Source organism: Lactuca sativa, chromosome 5 (genome assembly GCF_002870075.4).
Source record: "Lactuca sativa cultivar Salinas chromosome 5, Lsat_Salinas_v11, whole genome shotgun sequence".
In the NCBI taxonomy this organism is placed as follows: domain Eukaryota; kingdom Viridiplantae; phylum Streptophyta; class Magnoliopsida; order Asterales; family Asteraceae; genus Lactuca; species Lactuca sativa.
Window position 1 is genome coordinate 304,171,357 of NC_056627.2, and position 16,352 is coordinate 304,187,708.

Below are 16,352 nucleotides of genomic sequence, written 5' to 3' on the forward strand. Positions count from 1 at the left end.
AAAATATTAAAAAGATGAAAGGAATTCAAAGCAAGTAAAATCGATACACATACAAGAGAAATATACTACTAAATAGTGTACAACAGACAAATAGTTGGAAAAAAAAACAGTGTACATACTACACACCTCATGAGAAGTAAAAATCATTTGCTTCAAAGTTCATTGTTGTGACTGAGTTCTTGTTAAAAATATAAAAATGTGGGCAAAATAGTCATTTTACATGGATTTAATGGCTACCTTTAGGCAGCATGAAGCGTTAAAAAAAAACAAGTGGTTATATAATAGGGACAAAATTTGTAATTTAGTAGTATAAGGCTATTGATATAAATTTCTAAGTACAAAAATGATAAAAGTTGATAGGATGGTAGTAAATTGAATAGAGTGGGTGAATAAGAAACAACAAACTATCTCAATTGCAATTTAACACCATGTAACTGTAGAAAAAAACCAGCTCCATTGTGAAAGTTAATAACTTCAAACATAGAATTAGTAAAAGTATAAAAATGGTGCCAATTATGCTTCAAAGTTCACCAATTAGTAAAAAAACCAGCTCCACAAACTTAATTAAACATGCTATATAAGGATACAAAAAAGGAAAGACGCCATAGTATTATAGAAATCATTAATTAATAGAGGAGAAGAGAAGTCACCTATTTGTGCCCCTTAAATTCTAGCATTATGTCCTCCTGAATATTTAAGAAAAATTGCATTGCTCTTGACTCTTGAGGTACACTGGATAAATCTGAAATCACCAACTATGAGGCACATAAACTAACAATGCTGACTGATGTATGATAAATGATCAAAAAGAAGAGGAATGAGCAAACAACCTAAACCACACCACATTAATTAAGGTTGTATAACAAGAAACAAAAACTGGAATTCAAGATCATATTAATGCATAAAACAAAGAGAGGAAAAGAAATTCATTATCAGTATTATCAATGATCAAAAGGAAGAGGACTGTAAGTAGAAACACAATAATGTTCAGTTCAAGCAAATAGCTAAATGCTTTCATGAATTGAACTTGTGTATTGTAGCATCTTACCTTCGATTATAAGTTCATAACATTGTATTTTCAATTAAAGGATTGATATTTTTCTTATTTAGTAGGGCATTATACTTTGAAAAATATGCCTTATTATAATTAATAACAGTAAAAATTGTTTTGTATTTGTAAGATATTGCTATAACTGGGTAAGTATTTCAAAGTGCCATGTTGTAATAGGAAGAATGATGCTATAATAAACAAATCAATGAAAGTACATTGTCATTTATTGAATTTATCATAAGATAAACAAGTGTTTCCTTCATCTTCAGTGAAGGAAAAAAGAAGTGTTTCTCTCAACATGCTTTGGAGGATAGGATAGGAATCCCTGATTTTGAACTTTCTGCACAAATGAAACCAATCATTTTGATCATTGAGCATTACTGAATTAATAATCACAAAGAAACATATAAATGAACCTTGCATTTTTGCTATATACATAATAACATGTGCTCCCCAGTGTGTTGCTCCTATCAAATTATTTTTCATGAGAAGCTTACAAATAACCTATTAGAGAAAAAAAAAAGTTAAAACAAAAAGACAGATTCTTGAAATTCAACATACCAATCAGGCAATGGGCTAAAAGCATGACTTTCAGGAGTGATTAAAGCACCTCCTTATACACACTTTGAGTAAACCCACAAATCATCATTCACATAAACACCATTATATTCATATTTCATATAATCAAGTAACCTACAGTTCCTGATCCATAGACTATAAGCACACATACACACAAACAGAGTAAAATGAACAATATTAACAATCTGTAGTCGATTCCTCTGAGATTATACAGTGCACTGATTTAGATGGTTCTTAAAAATTTAGAGTACAAGTCTTAAGTTAGGTTAAAAGAAGAGGGAAATTGCTAATTCCACAACCAGAGAAAAAGTATGGCTCAAATGGTTCATGGAGCTATGAATATGAATAAAACATTTGGTGCCACCATATCAACAACAGAAAAAAGATGAGATGATCTTAAGATTCATAATCAATTAAGCTTTTATAAATTTATTCTCAGTTATATAGAATGGTAAAAGTTCATTACATATACTAACATAGGATAGTAAAGCCATTCAAATAAGCCCTCTCTCTCTCTCTCTTGACATGAGACACAAACAAACTAATTTAAAAGAAAATCAAGGATAAACATGTGTGAAACAAATGGGACAAAGGTTAATAATGAAATAAATAATTAAAATAAGACCCCAGGCATCTAAAGACGATGGAAAGATACCCTTACTGTTTGAATAAAACTGACTTACTAAGACTTATGACCAAGATACCCTTACTATATATTATTAAACTTACTACATCAGGATAATTCACAAAGCTTTCCTTCTCCTGTAGAAAAACAATGTAACTATCTTAGGATCTGTACAAAAGGTATATATAATTAAAATATAGAATCATGAAAGTTCACAACATTACTATATTTTGGCTGCTTCGCCATAAAACTGACTTACAGAATCATTACACTGCAATAAAAGAGAGAAAGCATCTCACCAAAATGGAAGAGAACTCTCATGCTTGTGCTCCACAACTTTCAACCACAAACCCAAAAAAGCAAAACACATAAGAGTAAATATACATGCATTAAGTGCAAAATGATAAACTCATAGGATGATCCAAAATTAAAAGTTTCAATAACATAATGGTGAAACTTCACTAGTCTGTTATAAACAGATCGGATGCCTAAAGATAGGTGGAAAAAAAAAAGACAAAAAGCTCAATTGCAAGAGTTGACAAGAAGATAACCTAACCTGTGCATGAGGCAATATGTTTAGATTTACAATTAAAAGGTTGATAATATGATATAGATATGAAGCACAGAATGGTGAAAGTTGATTAGAATGATTTAAATATGCAGGATGCATGCAAGAGTTGACAAGAGTGGAATCTGAGTAAACATGCATGGACTTTGGGGCCTCTGTGGCAACTGCAGAAAAAAGATGAAAGTTTAAGAATCTATAAATGCTCAATTGGAAAATGAAGAAAGTTCATAACATTGCTATAAATAGATATAATGACTAGGAGTACCAAAAAAATCCTGCATGTAAAAAAAACCATGAGTTTACCAGAACTCAAAAAGGAAAAAACATTTAACTGAAAACTAGTAAAAACTAAGAGGGAAAAAAAGTGAACTTAAGTTCAAATCAGTAGTTAATAATTTAGATTCCATTACACTGCTATAAACAGATAGGAAGCATTGGAATACAAGTTTTGTCTAGAGAAACCCAAAAAGAAAATTATAATAAATTACAAGTAATTAGCACTTTGGTGAATATCATCAATCAACTAACGAAAATGTGTGATAGTTGAAAAATAACTAATCTGACAAGAACTCTTTCAATCATAGAATGGTGAAAGTTCATTACACGTGCTTTTTTTGCTTCACCAAAAAATTAAACGGAAAACCAAAAGAAAGTCACTATAAGAGGTAGACTTCATCATTACCAAAAAACATTAACAAGAGATATATAAACAACTTATATTATCTCCAAAATAAGAAGGCAAATACTGAATATACATACATACCATCATGCATAGAAATGAATGTGAGTATACATATACTATAGATGCATTAGATGCCACAATAGCAATTGTAGGAAAGAGTTCATATGATCTTAGGATTCATAATCAAAAGTTTAACAATTAATTAAGAAGATTTCAATAACATAATTTATTACATTTCTATAAATAGATAGGATACAATTTACCATCATCCAAGAGTTGAAAAAAGATCCAGCTCACTTGCAATTAATTTACCACCATGCAAGAGTTGACAGGAATATAATAATATATGAGCATGAGGCAATCTTTAGATTTATAATCAAAAGGTGAATACTCTTATATTTATATGCTCTACTTTAGATCTACAACACAAAAAATTACATTACAACTTCTATCATTCAGATCTCTCCCAACGAAATGACTTCTCTAACAATCAAAACCTAACTCCTCTCTTCCGTATATATATCCACAAAATAGACAAGTTAATGGAGATAAAAATAAATGTGATACCCATTTATCCCCTTATTAAATTTCTACCCCAACAACAAAGTACATAAAGATAAATTGGTTGAATTTTCAAAGTAAAATGCCTTGATAAGAAAAAAATGATATGATTTTCAAAATAAAATGCCTTAGAGAAGAAAATACTTGAAAGTTACAATGTTTTTAACACAAATAAAACTGTAACGTGCAATGATACAAGTGGGATCATTTTTTACAGGGAAATATGCTTATTATATAAAAAAGAAAGTACAATGCTATTGTTTCTAGGTAGATTTTTCAAAAAAAAAATGCCTTAATAATGAAAAATTCGATAGATTTTTAAAAGTAAAATGCCAATGTATCACTTTGAAAACAGTGGAGTAATAGAATAGTTATTTCTATGATTTTCTAGATCAAAATATCATGTAGTTCCCCATCTACTACCCCCTTAAGAACTCTATAAGGACAACACATTTAACAGATAAACAAGTAAAATGTATTAACTAGAAGCAAAATGTAATAAACATGCTAAGGATACCCACTATATAATAAGAATAAAAGTTATAAAAAAGTAATTATAAAAGATAAAGATGAGTTATGAAATAATATATATTTCAAGTGCAAAATGGAAAAAATTCATTTGCAATGCTATCATAGACTGGGCAAATAATACGAATAAGAAACAACCAACAAACATCTCAATTGCAATTTTGCACCACAAATGAGTTGAAAAGAACCAAATCAAAGTAAACATGAATGCATGTATTATTAGGTTCCACCATAGGTACATAACTAGATAGGATTCCTAAGGTTGAAGAACACACACTTGGGCTACCTTTCCTAATGAACAAATCCAAAAGGTTATTAAACAAATGAAAATATATTAATATGGAATAGATAGGATAACACAATGCAAGAGTTAACAAGAACTCAACATGAGTAAACATACATGATTCAGAATCAAAAGGTTAATAATTTATAACCACAGAAAAACGATGAGTTGTTATCAAGCTTCATAATCAATTGGACTGAAGAAAAAAAAACTGTTTGAAAAACAATGAGATGTTATCAAACACTAACAATGAGGTTATTAATAAAAATTCCTAAATGCAAAATGATAAAAGTTCAATGCACTGCTTCATAGATAGGATGCAAGTAAAATGAATAGAGTGGGCGAATAAGAAACAACAAACTATCTCAATTGCAATTTAACACCATTTATGAATCGACAAGAACAAACTCCACATGCATTGAAGAAAAAAGCACAAATGATCTTAGCATTCATAATTAAAAGTTTAACAATCAAGATTTCGAGAAAAATGATACACATTCAAGAGAAGTGAACAATTTCCATCTCCAGATAAGAAGGCAGATATATTACTGCATAGCTCATGTATAACAACATAAACAAGGTCATGGAAAGAACTCAAAAAGGGAAAATAATAAACTGGAAACTAGTAAAAACTATTAAATATGTGAGCACATAAAACTTTATAGAGAGACCCGAAAAAAGAAGGGAAAACAAGGTCAAATCAAAAGGTTACTTATAATCTTAAATTCCAAGAACTGAATTGTAATTTACCAGTATTCAAGAGTTGACAAGAACTGAATCTAAGTAAACAGATGATGTACATTTGGTATAGCAACCATAGAAAAAGATGAATATTTTCCAAAGTAAAATGCATTGAGAGTTGCAACGTTTTAACACAAATAAAACTAAAAAGTGCAATGCTATAAATGGGTTGAGTTTTTAAAGGGAAGTGTGCTTATTATGTAAAAAATGAAGATATGATGTCATGTTTGGTTTGATTTTTCAAAAGAAAATGCCTTCATGTTGAAAAATATGATAGATTTTTAAAAGCAAAAAGCCTTATATGAAATACATAGACATGGGTTGAAGATAAATTTTTTGGGCTTGCTTACTCGTGAACAAATCTAAAAGGTTATTAAGCAAATGAAGATATATTAATATGGGATTGGATCATAAACCATTTAAAGAAGATTAATTTGAAGGAAAAAAAAATGTAAAATATATAAAATAAGGGTAAATAAGAATGGACAAACCAGACAAACTGCAATTTACCAGCAAGCATGAGTTGACAAGAACTGACTTTCAGTGAGCATATATGTGTGTTTTCCTCCACTATAGACTCTGTATAAATAAATTAGATGTTGTTAAGATTCATAATGAAAAGGTTAATAATGGAAATTTTCATTAAATAAAGAAAAAGACCCCAAGCATCTCAAGAGGATGGAAGACAAGTAGGTGAATAAGAAAGGAAAAAACCATCTATCTCAATTGCAATTTTCCACCATTCATTCACGAGATGCTCTTAAGCTTAAAAATCAAAAGTTTAATATAATAATCTATACACTGCTATGAATCGAGTGTCTGAATAAAGAGTTGATGAGAAGACTAAATATGAGTAGAGCATACATGCATTTAGTCATCATAGAAACTATTAAAAACGAGGTGATATGATCTTAATAGAACGGTTAAAAATCAAAAGGAAGAGGAAAGAGCAAACAACCTAAACCACACCACATTAATTAAGGTTGTATAACAAGAAACAAAAGAAGAAACAGTTTTCACCATGAAACTTATAGCCATAGTAGTTTTGTCAAGACTTTTGAGTTAAAAAAACACACTTTAATAAGTATAGACATTCCTTTAGATTGAGGAACTCATATGTAGATGGAATACCAGATATGGAAATCAAAAACTTTAATAGTAAAAAAAAGAGGTAAAATAATGTTTTTAAAATATGGGCTTATTATATAGGTTTTATGAAACTTATCTTGATGTTAAAACTTTATCATTTTGTGGGACAATAAAGTTCACCTACAAATACAATTCATGACAAATCCAACTATTGAGGGATATTCCCAAACCAAACCTTGAACCACAAATACAAACATCACTCAAATCAAATCACTATGTTTCATTATGTATCTTCTTTATTCTAAATGATTGACAAAGAAACTCAAACAATGAACTTAAAAAGAATAGAGAGTAGCAAATATATTACAAATAAATAAAACCAAAAAATTAAAAGATTATCTCTGTATAAAATGAAGAACATGATGAAAAACAAGAAACCGATAACCAAGAAACTCAATGACCTTAATTTTCAAGTTGGAAAGAATTATATAAGGAACCTCTGACATTCAAAAATCAAAACCCTTCAAAAAAAACAAGATGTGATATTAAGATTCATAACAAAATTAAAGAGCTAATAAAGGAAAAAGTTCATTCTTTAGGATTTGCTTCTACAACAACTTAAACAATCTCCATGTTCACCAAAAGACTGTTATCAACAATAAACAAAATCCAAATAAATTTAAAAAATACAGACATGGTAAAGTGGCTGAATGGGTGAAATGGTTTGTATGGAGAAAAATACTGTATAGATAAAGCATGTTTCTTTCTGAATGAGAATAAATGACCTATTACCCTCACTTTCCAAAAAAGTATAGTAAATGTCATCATAAAGAATTGGTAGTTTGTCAAAATAAAATAACTCATTTTGAAAAATACGATAGATTTTTAAAAGTAAAATGCCTTGACAGGCTAAATTTAAAAGTTATAATGTTGTAACTGAAAGAAAACTAAAATGCACGATGTTATAAAAACGAGGTGATATGATCTTAAGACTCATAATAGAAAGGATAAAAAATGGAACCATCAAAGAAAAGAAAAGCTTAGAGAAGTTTACCTCATCATAGACTTCCTTGATACCCTTGTGCTCTTTAATTTCTACACATGTTCAAGATATCCACATAATGATTTGTAAACATGATCATGTTTCTGCACATGAAAGGTAGGATAGTCATATTCTAATATTCAACATACAGTTACTTCTTTCACCTAACAGGAAATGTTAAATGTTGATTTTTATTTTGTTTACAGTTCTCTTAGGTGGCACCTCATCAATAACAGTAATGGGCAAACCCAAAAATTAAATTATTGTGGCCTTTAAAATAATCAATTCTGCATCAGATAAATAACTCTCAATTTTGTTGAATGGAAAATTACATACCTTTGAGCTTTAAAACCTTTCATAACATCTGATCTTTGACCTCCTTCAAACAAGTCATTGGTTGTGAGTTTCTGTCCATTGTTGTGATTGCATGAGTTCTTGTACAGAGTTAGTAAAAATATAAAAAATGTGGGCAAAATAGTCATTTTACATGGGCGGCATGAAGCCCAAAGACCAAATCCAAAAAGGATAAAAAGTGCAAGAAAAACAATCCGAAAACAAGTGTTATAAAATTTGTGTAATTTAAGTGTCTTATAAGGTTTTATTAATATAAATTTATAATTGCAAAAACATATCACTGAATAGAGATATGAACAGAGAGAGCAGGTAAGTCACATGTTTGTGCCCCCTAAATTTTAGCATCATCTCCTGAATACTAAATTAAAATTGCATTGCTCCTGAGGTACAATGAAAAAAAAAACTAAAATTAACAAACATGGAATCGAAAGGGACAAGTTAATTACACTGCTATTTGAAAGGGAAAAGTTAACTAAAACTAGCATAAGATTAAGGACTTAAAAGCTGTAAAATAGAAAGGGAAAAGTTAATTACACTGCTATTTGATTTTGCTTCAGCAACAATTAAACAACCTAAAAAGGCTCCATTATGTTATCAATAATAGAGTTGTTGAAATTCTTGATTACATTTTTCAGATTAAAAAGAAAGTAAACTCGTTTCCAGACAAGAAAACCTAAATTCTATCTCCAAACCTAAATAGCATAATCTAGAGAAAAAAAAGAAGAAGTCCATGAACATATTACATACATCAAAACCATAATAATAATCAAAAAAAGAATTTATAGATTTTTTAAAAGTGAAATACCTCAATAAGAAATTTTTTGAAAGTTAAAATGCGAAAAGCGAATAGTGCAATGCTTTAATTGGGTTGATTTTTCAAAAGAAAATGACTTGATATAGTAAAATATGATACATGTTTAAGGAAACATTTGAAAGTTTTATAAAAAAAATGTAAAATCTATAAGATAGGATGCACATGAACATGAATAAAGGGGGGTAAATAATAAGAATGGACAAACAACAATTTACCACAAAAGCAAAGGTTGAAAAGAACTGGCTTTCAGTAAACACATATATGTGTATTTCCCTCCGCTATAGCAAAAGTATAAATAAATTAGATATAATTAAGATTCATAATGAAAAGATTAATAAAAGAAAAAGTCATTAACTAAAGAAATCGCAAGAGGATGGAAGAGAAGTAGGTGAATAAAAAAGGAAAAAGATCTCAATTGCAATTAATAGAAGAGAAGAGAAGTCACCTATTTGTGCCCCTTAAATTCTAGCATTATATCCTCCTGAATATTTAAGAAAAATTGCATTGCTCTTGACTCTTGAGGTACAATGAATAAAAACTAACAATGCTGACTGATGTATTATTATTTATTATAAATGATCAAAAGGAAGAGGAAAGAGCAAACAACCTAAACCACACCACATTAATTAAGGTTGTATAACAAGAAACAAAAACTGGAATTCAAGATCATATTAACGCATGAAACAAAGAGAGGAAAAGAAATTCATTATCAGTATTATCAATGATCAAAAGGAAGAGGACTGTAAGTAAAAACACAATAATGTTCAGTTCAAGCAAATAGCTAAATGCTTTCATGAATTGAACTTGTGTATTGTAGCATCTTACCTTCGATTATAAGTTCATAACATTGTATTTTCAATTAAAGGATTGATATTTTTCTTATTTAGTAGGGCATTATACTTTGAAAAATATGCCTTATTATAATTAATAACAGTAAAAATTGTTTTGTATTTGTAAGATATTGCTATAACTGGGTAAGTATTTCAAAGTGCCATGTTGTAATAGGAAGACTGATGCTATAATAAACAAATCAATGAAAGTACATTGTCATTTATTGCATTTATCATAAGATAAACAAGTGTTTCCTTCATCCAAGTCTACTAATGAAATGTGACTTACCACCTATAGTAGTTTTGTCAAGACTTTTAAGATTTAAAAAAATTACATTTTAAAAAGTATAGACATTCCTTTATACTGAGAAATTCATATGTAGATGGAATACCAGATATGGAAATCAAAAACTTTAATAGTAAAAAAAGAGGTAAAATAATGTTTTTAAAATATGGGAAAACTTATCTTTATGTTAAAACTTTATCATTTTGTGGGACAAAAAAGACAATAAAGTCTACCTACCTACCTACAAATCCAACTATTGAGGGATATTCCCAAACCAAACCTTGAACCACAAATATAAACATCACTCAAATCAAACTACCATTCAAAAGAAATTTCTTATAATTAAAAACATCAATACCTCTCAACCTTGCATTTTTGCTATATACATAATAACATGTATGTGCTCCCCAGTTGTGTTGCTCCTATCAAATTATTCTTCACGAGAAGCTTAGAAATAACCTATTAGAGAAAAAAAAGTTAAAACAAAAAGACAGATTCTTGAAATCAACATACCAATCAGGCAATGGGCTAAAAGCATGACTTTCAGGAGTGATTAAAGCACCTCCTTATACACACTTTGAGTAAACCCACAAATCATCATTCACATAAACACCATTATATTCATATTTCATATAATCAAGCAACCTACAGTTCCTGATCCATAGACTATAAGCACACATACACACAAACAGAGTAAAATGAACAATATTAACAATCTGTAGTCGATTCCTCTGAGATCATACAGATAACTGATTTAGGTTAAAAGAAGAGGGATATTGCTAATTCCACAACCAGAGAAAAACTATGAATAAAACATTTGGCACCACCATATCAACAACAGAAAAAAGATGAGATGATCTTAAGATTCATAATCAATTAAGCTTTCATAAATTTATTCTCAGTTATATAGAATGGTAAAAGTTCATTACATATACTAACATAGGATAGTAAAGCCATTCAAATAAGCCCTCTCTCTCTCTTGACATGAGACACAAACAAACTAATTTAAAAGAAAATCAAGGATAAACATGTGTGAAACAAATGGGACAAAGGTTAATAATGGGGGAAAAAAAAGTCATGAACTAAAGAAAAAGACCCCAGGCATCTGAAGATAATGGAAAGGAAAATAGGTGAATAAGAAAGGACAAACATGCATTTGTTGCCACCATAGAAACTGTAGAACAAGAATAAGATGATTCTAAGATTCAAAACTAAAAGGTTGATATAATCTAAAGTGGTGTTTGTTTTCTGCCAAAAGCTCTTTTTGACCTCTTATGTCTACTGGAGGAAAGACATTTGTGAAAAAGACTGTTTGCTTTTCAGAAGACAAAGGATATATAAAAAGGTCTTTTTGACATCTTTTTCCGGAAGACAAAAAAAAAAGCTTCTAACTTTGAAAGACATTAATTTTTAAGTTCTAATCCTAATTTAATATTTCTTTTTCCACCTATTTTAAGATTCAAAACTAAAATTTGAATAATCTACAGACACTGCTATGAACCGAGTGTCCGAATAGAGAGTTGATGAGAAGTAAATATGAGTAAAACATAGCGGCATTTAGTCATCATAGCAACTATATAAAAAGCTCAGATGATCTTATGATTCAATAACAGAATCAGTACACTGCAATAAAGGAGAGAAAGAGAGCTGAAATCAGACACATCCACATTGAGAAAATATCCCACCATAATGGAAGGAGAAGTCTCATGCTTGTGCTCCACAACTTTCAACCAGAAACCCAAAAAAGCAAAACAAATTAAGACCATTATAGAAAAGAAGATGCTTTAAATTCATTAGATTTAGTCAGACTCCCATCTGTCTCCTGTAAGGTATATATCCACATACAGAGAGAGCATCAGAAAAATCACCATATCCATAGCTTCAAATAACTAAATATGAGTAGAAAATTTTGACATTAATATGATCTTATGATTCATAAACAAAAAGATTAATAATCTAGAGGGAAATTGTCAGAAAAGTCCCAATATTTACGGAAACGTTACAGTTAAGTCCCAATTTTTTTTAACATAAAAGCCCCGATTATTTCATTTTGGCTCAAATTAACAAAAAAGTCCTTTTTTTCTTTTAACAGGAAATGACATATTACCATGTAAAATCAACTAACCGGGACTTGTCTGTTCAAAAAAAATAAATTGGGACTAAAATGTAACTTTTCCGAAAATATTGGGACTTTTCTGACAATTTCCCTCTAGATTGCAACTTAGCAACGTACAGGAGTTGACAAGAACTGAATCTGAGTGAGTAAACGTACATGCATTTTGTGTCACCATGCATCATCACAACTGTAGAAAAAAGATGAGATGATCTTAATATTAATATCAAAAGGAAAAGGTTAATGATATCATTTTTAATTAAACAATGTAAAAAGCTCCTTCATTTCTCATCGAGGAAAACCAGAACAATTAGACAGAGTTGAACTTTTCCTCATTACAGTAAAAACTACAAATCAGAGAATTAATATTTATGAACAGAAGTAAAACTCATATAAGTGACACTGATATATCCCTTTATCTTTCAAACCACAACAGAATACATACATTAATTAAAAGTTTAGCCAACAAAATAAAAAGATGAATAATATATACCTGAAAGTGGTACCTAAACACATGAAAATAGTCTACAAGAGGGACATCATATTCAGGCTATTAGTCGAGTTGTTTTGAACATAATGTCCTTCCTGCAAATAGCCTGGAAAGCCCATACCATTAGAGATTAGAAAGATTCAACCAACAAATATGAGCAAGATAGAAAAGACCATTTGATTCAAAGTTCATTGTTGTGAGTTCATGTACAGAAGAATTAGTAAAAATACAAAAATGTGGGTGAAATAGTCATTTTACATGGATTTAAGGGATATCTCAGTTGCAATTTAACATCATGTATGAGTTGACAAGAACCAAATCAGAGTAAATATGTGTGCATTAAGTAAGTGAAAAAAAGTTCAGGTGAAAAAGAAAAGACAAACCAGCTAAAATGAAATTTACCACTGTGCAAGAGTTGACAAGAACATAATCAATCTTTAGATTTACAAACAAAAGGTCGATGATATAGATTTCAAGCACAGAATGTTGTGAATATGAAGGATGCCTAGGAGTATGAATATGAAGGTGAATAAGAAAAGGCAAACAAGCTTAATTAATTGCAATTTACCACCATCACAGGAATGGATTCTGAGTAAACATCCATTGACTTTGGGTGGGGCCTCTATAGCAACTGCAAAAAAAAAAAAAAAAGGTGAGCACATAAAACCTTATAAAGAGACCCAAAAAAGAAGGGAAACAAGTGAATTTAAGGTCAAATCAAAAGGTTACTTACTAATAAGAAAGGACAACCTAACTCAATTGTAATTTACCAGCATGCAAGAATTGAAAAGAACTGAATCTAAGTAAACAGATGTACATTTGGTGTCATCATAGCAACTATAGAAAAAAAAAAAGAAAAAAAAAAAGATGAGAGGATCTTAGATTCTAAGAACAGGATCATTGCACTGCAATAAAAGAGAGAAAGAAAGAGCTGAAATCAGACACCTACTTGAATGGAATATCCACATTGAGAAAACATCTCACCAAAATGGAAGAGAACTCCCCAACTTTCAACCAGAAACCAAAAAAATAAAAAAGGAAACACATAAAGACCATTATAGAAAAGATGATACTTCAAAATCATCATCATTAGTTATCCTGTAAGGTATATATCCACAAAATAAACAAGTTAATGGAGATAATCATTAAAGAAAAATATTTGTTATATAAGCCATACTGATATCTCTGTATAAAATGAAGAACATGACGAAAAAAAAAAGAACCCGATAACCAAGAAACTCAATGACCTTAATTTTCAAGTTGGAAAGAATTGTATAAGGAACCTCTGTCATTCAAAAATCAAAACCCTTCAAATAAACCCATCAAAGAAGAATCAAGAACAAGACAAGTGACAGATGAAAAACAACATATGATAAACAAAGAATTGAATCTTTGGATCCATACATGCATTTGTTGCCACCATAGGAACTGTAGAAAAAGAATGTGATGCTCTTAATATTAATATTCAAAAGGCACACAATCTACACTCACTGCTATGAATCGAGGGTCTGAATGAAGACTTGATGAGAACTAAATATGAGTAAAAAACATTTAGTCATCATAAGATTCAAAATAGAAACAGTCATATAGCTCTCCAGATTAAGTGCTTAACCCATTAAGCCAAAAAGAAACACTAAATATACATTCCATAGCATGAATATGGTACTAATTAAATAGTGTAGAACACACAATCAGTTGGAAAAAAAACCATAGCATCAAAGAAAGAAATTCCTGACCACACTACTCATGATTCATATAAGCATTTAACTGGAAACTAGTAAAAACTACAAGTGACACTGATGTCCCTTTATCTTTTAAACAACAACAGAATACATTAAAAGCTTAGCCAACAAAATAAAGATAATTAATAACCTAAACACGTGAAAATAGTCTACAAACATATATGAGCAACACAGAAAGAACTCGAAAAGGAAAAACATTTAACTGGAAACTATAAAAAGGTTACCACACAAAAGCTTGCATAATAAGGGAAAAGAAAGAGAAGTTAAGTTCAAATCAGTAGTTAATAATTTAGACTTCATTACACACTGTTATAAACAGATAATCTAGATCTGAAACATGTAAAAATAGAGACAAAATATGACTCAATGAGATGATCTTAAGATTCACAATCAAAAGGTTGTTAATAATCTCAGATTTCAAGAACAGAATCATTACACTGCAATAAAAGAGAGAAAACATGCACATAAAGACCAATATGGAAACAAAGATACTTCAAAATCATCATCATTAGTCAGCCTCCAATCTGTCTCCTGTAAGGTATATATAATATCCACAAAATAAACAGGTTAGTGGAGATAATCACTGAACCTATATCATTGAAGAAAAATAACTTTTACATATATGTGATATCCCTTTATTTCTACTCCTACAACAAAGCACATAAAAATAACTTGGAATTGCTCATCTAGAGAAACCCAGAAAGAAAACACGTTTGTAGATGAACAAATTCAAAAAATAATATATTTATATGGAACAGATAAGCCATCTAACAAAGCATTACGAAACAAGACACATCTCTCAACTATTTTCAGAAATATTCATCAAACCCTCCCTACGATAGAAGGGGAAAACCCCCAAAAAATTTATTCTGATTCATTCTATCTTCTTGTTCTTAATGATTGACCAAGAAACCCAAACAATGAACTTAAGAAGATTAAAGAGCAGGATCAATCGACTATCAAAAACTATTTCAAATAAACAAAACCAAAAGATTCTAAAGATTATCTATGCATAAAATGAAGAACATGATGAAAAACAAGAAACTGATCGATAACCAAGAAGTGGAAAAACCCCCAATTTTCAAGTAGGAAAAAACTGTATAAGAAACTGTTAGCCTTTCAAAATGAAAACCCTCGGAAAAAATCTGTCAAAGAAGAATCAAAAACAAGACAATCGACAGAAGAGAAAATTAAAAGATGCAAAATACAGACATACATGGGTACTTGAAGAGACTTATCATGGGTAGCTTGCTAATGCTGTTGGAGAAGAACGATCGAAGGGAGTGCAGATTGATTACTGATATATGTAGGTTTCTAAAGGCGGTTTATGTGCGCAACGGTAAATATATTTTATTTCCTTATTTCGCGTATCCAACTAACGATTCTTCTTCTTCATGGTTTTTAAGGCGAATCTAAAGATACCTGATTTAAAACCACTTTGACTTCGAGTAAACCCCTAGGATATCATAACATATTAAATTTTCACAGTATTGGTCTAAAGATATACGAAATTATTAAAATTTTTATTTATAACCATCTAGGATATACTAAAATTCTAGTTTATATTTTCAAATATTAAATATTTTATTATAGGAATTGTGATATAATATCTCAATTTTATTTTGTATACTTATATAATCAAGTTTATTTTATAGAATTACACAATCATTTTTATTTTGTATAATGTCTCAATTTTATTATAGGGATTTTTATATAATATTTCAATTTTAAAATTGTTTTTAACGGTTGTATTTTAAGATGAATCTAACAAACATGAATAGAGATTTGTCCAAATTCTTTCATTTAACCTTAAAGGATAAACAACAAAACACGAATAATTAAAAACATAATATCATATTTTTTTCATATCAATAATAAATAAAAATAACAAGTTTCATTTACAGTTGTTTTGTCAAATACTATCAAATTTTAATGTTATTAATTACCAAGAACATCAACTACATGAATATTATA

At 29.6% G+C, this 16,352-nt stretch overlaps 1 long non-coding RNA gene across 6 annotated transcripts; it reads right to left on the minus strand.

Moving 5' to 3' along the window:
- Nucleotides 1-1,120: 1,120 nt before the first annotated feature.
- On the minus strand, nt 1,121-15,821 carry LOC128134276 (uncharacterized). 6 transcript variants are annotated; one of them, XR_008232644.1, is made up of 7 exons: nt 13,586-13,949; nt 13,370-13,473; nt 13,205-13,267; nt 12,640-12,742; nt 12,306-12,336; nt 11,719-11,855; nt 1,124-1,555 (listed from the first exon to the last, which is right to left on the minus strand). It is a non-coding gene; the product is annotated as an uncharacterized LOC128134276 (long non-coding RNA). The 6 variants fall into 6 exon arrangements; XR_008232643.1 differs by having other exon boundaries at nt 13,370-13,949; XR_008232642.1 differs by lacking the exons at nt 13,370-13,473; nt 13,586-13,949 and adding an exon at nt 15,595-15,821 and having other exon boundaries at nt 1,128-1,555.
- Between the last annotated feature and the right edge of the window lie 531 nt (nt 15,822-16,352).